The following is an 11,223-nucleotide window of genomic DNA, read 5'->3' as shown; positions in this document are numbered from 1 at the left end:
AAAATCGAAACACCAGAGCAATATGAATCAACCCGTCTACGCGGATATTTTGAAGCAGAGGCTCGTGCATGCGTAAATGTTTGGAACTGCGCATGGGTGGAGCTGCGCATGCACGAGCCTCTGCTTCAAATGTACAGCGTAGACGTATCAGAGGCTATTACCCTGACCATAATGAACGACGTAGCAGAGACATATGACGTCACCAGTTTGTGCGTTCTGCCCTCGGAGCAGATCTACCCCGTGGTCGTTTTCCAGTTGCATAATCTCGTGGCTGCGCACTCCTTACGAACAGCTGACGGATATATAACAAATACTACCGGAAATCAGCTAAATGTTCCGTATGAGTTTTGCATTTCGTAACACACTGGTTTCCAACAACGATGTTATCCGTAGATTAAATTCGACATTCCCCCGAATCTGTTCATAAAAGACATGTGTCGAGTGCAAACTTTCGTTCCGTTTGCAAAAAATTCCTTCTTTGTCTGGTTACGGTGAGCGAAACTGATGTTCTGGGCAGAATTCGGGAAGAATCTACATTTTAACCACATTTCTGTTTCACAAGTTTCACATATTACAGCCAGGTAGGCAACTTGATTGTTATTTTTCCCCACTGTGAATACGATGTGATTGCGATGGCGACCGTTAAATTTCGTACATTTGTATCGACTTTCGGTCACGATTTGTGAATTAACAAAATTTTTCTATTCTAAATCATTGAGAGAAAACCTCATTTGACCAGAAACGTGCAAAGCGTGTATGTACAGAAAACTGCCTGTCATCATCAACCCGATGGTCGAGTTACTTATAGTTTCATACACGGGCGCTTGCAACAGGATTTATGGTTAAGGGAGATAGGCTTGGGTAGGGTTATATACTAGTATAGAAATAAAGACAGGGTATGAAAGAATTGGGGGCATTTCGCCCAATTACCACTTCGCCCGAACGGTTTCGCCCGATTACCTGTTCGCCCGATTGCCATTTCGCCCGATTACCAGTTCGCCTGATTCCTCGTATGTTTGATATTTACGTGTAGTCAAAACAAGATAACGTAGAAGTCGAAATTTGTTTTTATAAGGTGACGAACGTGAAGTTTACAACGGGGTTGTAACGTAATTTTATGCCGTTGCGGCCATCTTGTGTGGGTCATACCATTTGTGTATTGTGGAGGAAACAATGAGTCATAATTCAAAATACCAAATGTTGCGTATTATTGAATATTGGTAATTCCCAGTTACATTTAACATTAACCATTTCTCTGACTGTAAAAAAGAGGAAATAATATATTATTGGTACTATATAAATTGTATTTAAAACTTTAAAAATACGATAACGACGTCGTGATTTGCGAGTTTTATTAGATTGATAAACGCCGAGGTTGGCTTTAGGTACTACTTAGTGTTCCAAGTTCCCAACACCGGAGGGCGTACAAAGGTTCCGTCAATGGTCAATCTTTGCATAAAATGCGCCGATTGAAATTATTCTGCTAACTACATCACTGTGAAAGTATTTTATTCAAACACCGATGTCGAAACAAGTGAAAAATCTGTGTATGACGGCCGATGCATACTTGTCCCATTGCCTGTCGGCCACCCTTCTATTGTGAATGGGGATGATTATCCGCAATGGCAGACATCAGTTGCAGTGATTGTTTGCATCGGCAAGAAAACCCTGACTAAAATGCGATCATATGGTAGATTTTATGCATTTTACCAGATGTACATTTCGAATCAAAACCCCCAGTAGGCCAACTGTGTAACATCGATAAATCGGGCGAAAAGGAAAACGGGCGAAGCGGTAATTGGGCGAACTGGTAATCAGGCGAAAGAGTTTGGGTGAAGTGTATTTTGGGCGAAGTGACTGTACCCCGGTATGAAACGTCCGCACTTGGAATCGCTGTACACCAAACGAATACGGCTGGTTTGTGAATAAACTCGCTCACTACACTCACCAAAAAACCAATCCACTTGACTATCAGACTCTTATTTATCCAATTTTGTCATACGTTTGTAATAATTTGTCTGTAAATTCGCAAAAAAATGATAATTTCTGGCACTATCGAGCGTCGCAGCGTGAAAAACACAACTACTCCCTGACAAGCTCCGCCCATCGAACGCTCATTGGTAGAAAGGGCTCGGGTCAAAGGGTCACCCTGATTTCAAATACAATAGCGGTCACTACGAATGTAAATACGGGAGCCAAAATCCGGAAAAAATGGGCGTTTCATCTCTTATGAAAGCTGGAAGATGGCATTTTATAGTTATTGGTAGGTACTATCGCATATAACATCAACTATTTTACACCAATCTCAATGCGTTGGTAAATGCTTTTTCGAAAATTCGCTGCTTTACAGGGGGTGCCACTCTTAAAGTAGCATTTCGTCGAACACGGTCTCGCGTTCGGACCGATTGCTTTAAAGTTAAAACAACACTTGTAAAACACGTTTAAAACGCTATTACATGTATATCTTATAATGAATAGATAATCGAATATGACTGTAATCGTTAATATGAATAAATTAGAATTTATTTTTCACCATAAGCATACATCAATCTACACAGTATATACACTGCAAGCTAGTTCGTCTCCTTTTACTGAAATTCTGTTTTTACATGTATATGTATATACAGGATTTTGTCAAACTTGAGAAGTGCAAATGAGAGTGATTGTATTGTGTGTGGGTCAGTTTACAAAGCGTGTTCTACGTCATTTGCGGCCACCACTGGGAGCGACAAGATTGTCAGTAAAAAGGTACATAGACTAGGACTTTGTTTGTTTAGTAATGTATAATATCATTATTTTCCGATTTCAATGGCAGATATTTTCTAGAGCTCTGAAATGTCTTGTAATAACAATATATAGGTCTAACCACAATAGACAACAGATGGCTGTGATTGGAAATAATAAGACAGAATATATACCGAGAAGTGAAAAAAAGACACGTTGAAGGTGTGTAAAGAACGTAGACAAACCGGTCACACTGTTCACGCTTACGACTGGTCACAATCACCCTCGTTTCCTTAGCTTATGTTTCCAGTCAAACTCCAATCACAACGTGACTGAGTCAATAACGTCACTGGATTTGTTCGGCCTCTAGGGGTACTCCCGTTGAAAAGATATACACATATGTGCCACCAGATGGGGTTCCAAATTCAGCATTTTTATATGGAAAGTGAAAATACCATCGCATAGCCATACCCAAAATAATCTGATTGTTAGGTGTCCGGTCCCTCGTGAAATTGAAATATTATGAGTTTATATTAAACTTGTATCGTTGTCATTTTTGCAAGCCTTTGTAGCTAATTTAGAAATCAATGTATCTGTGCTCTCGCTGTCGCTCGCAAATGTCGTAAATTACGAAATTTGGACGAGATTTACGAACAAAATAAATATCTATTAGTAGGATTTACGAACACATTTTGTACAAAATACCCTCGCAAATCGCCCTCATTTAATTGTCAAGACTCGACTATGATCATCACGCGTGTTACGGTTTGAGTGATTGTCATTTTAAAGTTAAACAATGTCCCGTTACTTCTAAGATTGCAACAATTGTTACATGGTGATCGCGATCAACACGGAACTGCCACTGAATGCATTTTTCCACTCTAAAGTTATTTTGGTGCCATCGCACATGCGTAGTTTAGTCGACATGTGTTTCAAGATACCCCGCGACATTACTCTCAGTATGGAACGGTTTCATGTCGCCCTTATCAAACACGTGATTTGTTTATTTATTGAAAATGGAGACTACGTCAAAAAGGAGCAGACAACTGCTCGACGAGTATTTTTCACGACGAGATGGAGAAACCGCTAAATCGTGTTCAGAACCAGAAACATATGGGTGTCCTAACCCTGCCAGCACCAAGAAACGGAAAGTTGATCGTACTGCAGCACGATTTCAGAAATAATGGAAGGTTAGCTGCGGTTCCGTAGCTCTTTGGTGCGTCATACAATCTAATTTTGCCCTACCAATTTCATTCGGACGTCTTGTTTTTATTTTTGTTGTTGTATGTCGAACATGGGCCGGCCAGTGTCTGTCACGTAAATAATGCGGTCGGCAACATAGGGCTATGATTCCACAGCTAATGGAAGGTGAGACAATGTTAGCGAATCGATCGAAAAATACTATAATTTGTGTAACATTCTTACCGGGCATTCTTAGCATTGAGATCGAGTTACAAGACCGAAAGTTACTTTTTCACTTTAATTCAGAAATTTCGATGAAAATAAATAGTCATTTTGTGTCGTCATAAACGTCAACATGCGGGTTTGCATGATGAGCACGGGAGATTACTTCATAATAATATTGATTGGCATAGAGTTTTTTTCTGAGAAATTTCCCGTGAAAATTTATTCACAGACTTGTGTTCTAGGCAGTGAACTTTTGAATGATGACTATTTTCCCCACTGTTAACAATGTGAGCTTATCATGAATATGTTTAATTAATACTGAGTTATTCAAATAAAGGTTCTGGTGTCTACCAGATGTTTTGTGATGTTTTGTTGTACCATCATAAATGGTACATTTTGTGGAGCAGACTGCCTAATTTTATGTCATGAAATTACACACAAAATTAGAGCTCAGGTTGCACCAGCAAGCACCATTTTCAGCATGCTGTTCTTGTTTTCGGCGGACGACAGAGGGGACACCTCCCTCTCCTTCCCCGTTGTGCTCGGTCGCGGGAAAATGCTCCGCAGTTTCCAGACAAAGTTTACTAATACTTTTTTTTCTTGATTAGTAAATTTACTATTACCTAGCAAATTCCAGAGAGAGCCCAGTGTATTCAATCGGTTAGTATGCGTGCGCGTTGATTTGCCCATCCTTCTTCGTGCACAATTCCAATGCAAAATCACAATCGGGTATTTCGTTATTTAAACAATAATTGCAGTGGCTAATTATTATACAGTTAATTTGTAATTTATTATATGCAATTATTACTCGCAGTATATTTTTCCAAGTGATTGAGGCTTTCACAAATTTTCTTCATGGTCCCTGTCATAATAATCTGACTGTATTTCAGTCTAGTTGAGTACGATGTGTATTTTCTTTTCAGAAATATACAGAGGTATAACATGGTGCCACAATAAGGATGGATATAACGAATCACTTGATATATGTGAAATCGCAACATTAATGTTGAATAAAAGGTTCTTTCAGTCTGATATTACCAGTAACACTGTAACCTTGTGAAAGCACATTATCCGAGAGAAGCTGATTGGTATCAACATTATGTCTGTAACGTTTACCAGTGATGACTGACTCCTTTAGTGTTAAGATAAATGACACGGCAGTTGATTTGAAACAGTATGGGTTTCCAACAGCCATGTTTTCTACAGAATATAACTTAGATATTCTAGTACTCTTCTTAGGCAGGATAAAACTATGCACTGGTGTGACCAAACCATGTAATATTATTGTCACACAAAACCTATTAATTGAATCTAATCCAGTAAATAGTAAAACTGTTCAAAGTGTGCGTGATATAAAGTGTTGTCGCATATTATCATAGCCTTCTGCTTCCGATATTTGTAGTGGCTGTCAGCAAAGTTCTGCTATCAGAAAAGCTACCAGCCAAAAACTTTAGATGAGCTTAGCCCTGATAGGAAGAAATGTGTCGTTTCGGAAATTATGTAAGGGATGTGTTAAACATAATAGCACCGAACGATGATTCAAACATGCTTTCGTTATTGACTCCAATAATCAATAATAGTAAAGTGCAACCCAAAGAACGTAGTTGGGACAGGGCAGTAATCCAGTTTGCAATTCAACTTTGGTGCAGGAGTTCAAAGGTTACTAGGATATCATTGACAACAAGTACTTGATTCTGCCGTCCACGAGATTGTTAATGATGTATAAAAATGTCATCAATCAAAGGCCTGGATTCAACCCAGATGTGTTTAGGTGGATGTACGACAATATAATAATGGATGAAATGAGCATACAAGAAGATTTGCAGCTTGAAAATAAGGGCGGCAAAAATCAATATGTCGGTGAAATTGACCTGGGCGAAGAATTCAATGACATTGACACCATTAAGCATCAACGGCGAGATGCCAGACTTGCGACGAAGCGGAGAGAGCACCAACCACCGTCAACGAAACGAGTCACCTTTTGATTATATAGGGTGATATCCCCCGGTGAGGTGAGCGAGAGTGTGACCTTTGACCCGAACCCTTTCTACCAATGAGCGTTCGATGGGCGGAGCTTGTCGGGGAGTAGTTGTGTTTTTCACGCCGCGACGCTCCATAGCGCCAGAAATTATCATTTTTTGCGAATTTACAGACAAAACGTATGACAAAATTGGATAAATAAGAGTCTGATAGTCAAGTGGAATGCTTTTTTGGTGAGTGTAGTGTGCGAGTTTATTCACAAACCAGCCGTATTCGTTTGGTGTACAGCGATTCCAAGTGCGGACGTTTCATACCCTGTCTTTATTTCTATACTAGTATATAACCCTACCCAAGCCTATCTCCCTTAACCATAAATCCTGTTGCAAGCGCCCGTGGTTTCATACACATTCTGGACGTGCAGTAGCTGCGGCTCCGTAGCTCTTTGGTGCGACCTACAATCGAATTTCGCCCTAACAATTTCATTTGGACGTCTTCTTTTTAATTTTGTTGTTGTACGTCGAACATAGAGCCACGGTTACTAACCGTGATAGAGCTACGGGATCTATCACCATTTAAAAACAGAAATCTGGCATACGTAAATTAAATCGCTTTTGCTTTCGATTACGATGGTGTGACGTACCTTTATTGTGAATTGATCGCTGGATGAATAACATTTGTGTTTGCATTTGCAATTTTTGTTTATAAATAAGCAATAATTTGTGATATTTTCAAACAATTCCCGCGGAAACCAAGCAAATTACGAGAAAACGGCAGCCATTGACATCCCCTCACACTCCCTGGCGCAGAATAAATCTTATCTCGTTTGGCGGTCATGTGATACAGTGGTGGAATAATAAAACTCACTCTTCCCATAACCAGTTATTCTCATTGTTCCAAGAAAGCAATCACATACAGTATTTATAATTGTATGATTTTTGTTTAATAATAGAAACTAGTTGCATAAACGCAATTTATCTACTGATTTCGGTCACGTGGTACAAAATTATAGGTCTCGCGTAATTTGCTATGAACTCTGAAATACAAAATGGCGTCTTTTGTCTTGTTATTTTTCTGCGACTCGGTGTACGGTAAATAAAGTCAATTTTTCATGACCACCTTCATCATTTCACAGCGCAAATAGGTTCTGGTCATTGTTTGGAAGTAAATAAACATAGTGAGTACTTTCGAAGGTCTTAAAATGTGATTTTCGCGACGACCAAATTTGGCATGTGGATTTTAACCGGTATTCAGTCGCACAAGGCACAGTCAGCTGGCGCACACGTGATAATAAAATAAATATGATATTTACTACATGGGGGCCGCCATCTTGAATGACACATAAAACTAAATAAGAGACAAGTTGTGAAACCCGTTTTTGACTCCCATGTGCGAAGCACAAAATGGGAGTCTTTGCAGTTAGTGTGTATGTGTGTATGTATGTCCGACTGTTCCACTGCTATCTCAAGAACCATACATCGGTTTTTGATGAAACTTGGTGCATAGATGCTCTGGGCCAATGCGCAGATATGATTAGGTTTTGGTAAAAATCCATGCTCGTTAATTACCTAATTTGCATGATAATTAGCTAATTTTTAGCTGTTCTATGACTGTTCCACTGATATCTAAAGAACCACTCATTGGATTTTGATGAAACTTGGTACATAGATGCTCTGAACATGTGAGCAGATTTGATTAGTTTTTGGTAAAAATCCGTGCATATTAATTACCTAATTTGCATGATAATTAGCTGATTTTTAGCTGTTCCATGATTGTTCCACTGATATCTAAACAACCACTCATTGGATTTTGATGAAACTTTGTACATACATGCTCTGAACTAATGCTAGGTTTTGATTAGTTTTTTGTAATAATCCGTGGATACTAATTACCTAATTTGCATAATGATTAGTCAATTTTCGATTTTCCACTGATATCTCAAGTACTAATCATCACATTTCAATGAAACTTGGTACATAGATGTCATATGACACTGCACAGACCTGATAGTTTTATGGTAATATCAGTACATATTAATTACCTAATTTGCATAATTAATTAATTTTCAGCATTTGATATAAGTACTAATCATCACATTTCAATGAAAATTGGTACATAGATGTCATATGACACTGCACAGACCTGATAGTTTTTATGGTAATATCAGTACATATTAATTACCTAATTTACATAATTAATTAATTTTCAGCATTTGATATAAGTAGTGAGCATTACATTTCAATGAAACTTGGTACTTACATACTCGAGGACTATGCAGAGATTGATTGTTTCTGATAAATATTTGTGCATATTAATCACCTAATTTGCATAATTAGTTAATTTTCAGCTTTTCCACGGGTATCTCAAGTACTAATCATCGCATTTCAATGAAACTTGGTACATAGATCCTTTAGGACTATGCAAAGACCTGATTAGTTTTAGGGCAAATAATTGTGCATATTAATAAATAATTTGCATAATTAATTTTCAGCTTTTCTACTGATATCTAAAGTACTAATCATCACATTTCAATGAATCTAGAATTATGCAGACCCAATGAGTTTCTGGTAAATATTTGTGCATATTAATCACCTAATTTGCATAATTAACCAACTTTCACACTGATATCTTGGGTACTAAACATCACATATCAATGAATGTACATGGATGCTGTAGGACAATAGACAGACCTGGATAATTGTCTGTACATATTAATTACCTAATTTGCATAATTAACCAATTTTAAGCTTTCACACTGATATCTAAAGTACTAATTATTCCATTTCAATGAAACTTAGTACAAAGATGCTCTAGGACAATGTACAAACCTAATTAGTTTGGGTTAAAAATCTGTTAATATTAATTCCCTAATAAGCATAATAATTCATAATTTTTTGGTTCTAATCACATTTCAATTAAAATTGGAAACATAGATTTTCTGTTACATTGCGCAGACCTCATTAGTTTTACACTCAAATCTGTTCATATTAATTTTCTGATTTGCATAATTAGTTTTCAGCTAAGTAATTTCGAATTATATTTAATGTGTCTCCAATACTCTCAGCACATGGGAGTTCTTTCTAAGCTTTCTTTGATTCAGATTCCTACAAATCAGGACAAAAATACCAATCTTTCACAAAAATATGGTCCGTTGGGGTTATATTAAGCCAACCGATAACAAAATTCGGCCTAATTCGTCTTTTTTGTGTGGAAAAATCCCTTGCATACAAACACCTAATTACGCGAAGAACCTAGAACACTTTCCTGGGGTATTTAAAACTAAAAATTTGCATTCCAGCTCAGCGGCCAATCAGCGACGGCCTAACGCTTAGATGACAATTTCGGTTTCAAATACCCCGGCTTAGTGTTAGTTGTCTCTTATTTAGTTTTATGCGTCATTCAAGATGGCGGCCCCCATGTAGTAAATATCGTATTTATTTTATTATCACGTGTGCGCCAGCTGACTGTGGCACAAGGCTTCATAGCCCTATGAGCCGGTCAGAGTCAGTCACGTAAATAATGCGGTCGGCAACATAGGGCTATGATTCCACAGCTAGACGTGCAGTCGGCTGGTCATCACCCAGTCACTAAAATGAAATCGCGTCTTTCACTGGGGCGTTCACATAAAAAAAAAATTATGTACGCAATTCCACCAATAATCTATTCAGAAGCTCAAGACGATATGCTGTCTTTGGACCATGCATTGTTGAGGTCTGTAGACTAACAGTCGAGAAACATATTTAAAAAAGAAAACAAACAATATCTTTTGTATACATAGTTAACTTGGGGACGACGTCAAAAGATCAATGTTGGATAAAAAACTTAATTCCTTTAGTTTTTTCCCAAACGCCCCCCACCCCCCACTGAAACTTAATTTATAAATATTGATCATGGCGTCAGACTACATTCACCATTAAATACAAATTGATAATCGGACAGTACTATGGCATAGGACTAGGTTGTAATAATGAAGGAGAATATACGCATGCGCAAACTACTTTTCTAGGTTCTGCGCATGCACGCACATATTTGAAAAACTTTGCTGTGTCAACTCATATAATTATCTTGGAATAATCTTTCAGTCAAATGGTAAATTTACAGAAGCTAGAGACAACCTAGCAGATAAAGCAATCAAAGCCATGTATGCACTAAAGCAGTCTTTACCAAAAGAAACAGACTGTAAAACGTACATCCATCTGTTTAATATATGTATCAAACCAATTTTACTGTATGGATCTGAAATTTGGGGAATGAAAAATATGAGTAACAATAACTGGGACAAAACTAAAACAGAAAAAGTGCATCTAAAATTCATTAAACAACTACTTGGGCTTAATAAATACACAGCGAATAGTGCATGTCGGGGTGAAATTGGAGCATTTCCATTGATAACTGAAGTGAAAATCAATATGATTAAGTTTTAGTCCCGTGTCACAGACAAGTCACAAAATAATTATACAAAGATAGCGTTAAGCGATCAGACTTTGTCAAAAGCACAATGGGAAACATCAGTCAAAAATATCTTGAAAGATGTAGACCTCTCTAAAACATCACAGCTATCACATCAAAATATTAAGGAAATTAGCAGCACTATTAAACAACAATATAATAACATACTGGAGAGAGAATATGACAAAAGAAAAAACAAAACTGAAAACATACATTAAGGTAGAGATGCAGTTTATTTGTGAATTTCAATCAAATATAGTTTTTTTCGTTTTTTTATATAGATTTTTATCTAAAGAACATTCTGTGAAAATTTGACCAATGAATTCTTATTGGAACACCGTTAAAATTGCTGTTTATTTTCTGGTTAAAAATAAAAAACACTCACACGTGGCAATGTTTATGTCCAATTGCCTAATTTGCATGAGTAACCAAATAACAGGACCTTTGATTGACAATATGCAAATCGAGATTGTACGGGTCATAGTTCATTCAATTCACGCACATGTGCAATTCATCTCAAATCAGTTCTCGCTCGCTAGCAAACCAAACATTATATTTCCTCAGCGTTTTTTCCTAATTTTTATCATTACATTATGCGTGGTGTGAAAAGAAAGAGGTAGAAAGAAGATTCAGATGATTTCTATGTCGGAAGAGGCAAAAGCTACA

At 37.4% G+C, this 11,223-nt stretch overlaps 1 protein-coding gene across 1 annotated transcript in view; it reads left to right on the top strand.

Annotated features, from left to right (window-relative positions):
• The first annotated feature begins 241 nt into the window (after positions 1-241).
• LOC100375017 (proton-coupled zinc antiporter SLC30A1-like) overlaps positions 242-11,223 on the top strand; it is a 36,574-nt gene continuing 25,592 nt past the window's right edge. The window contains exon 1 of the mRNA XM_085500925.1: positions 242-581. The gene's annotated coding sequence lies outside the window, so the exon portion shown is untranslated. The remainder of the gene's footprint in view (positions 582-11,223) is intronic.

Source organism: Saccoglossus kowalevskii, chromosome 1, assembly GCF_978046115.1.
Source record: "Saccoglossus kowalevskii chromosome 1, keSacKowa6.1, whole genome shotgun sequence".
NCBI classification, from domain to species: Eukaryota; Metazoa; Hemichordata; class Enteropneusta; family Harrimaniidae; genus Saccoglossus; species Saccoglossus kowalevskii.
This window is presented reverse-complemented; position numbering and strand designations above follow the sequence as displayed.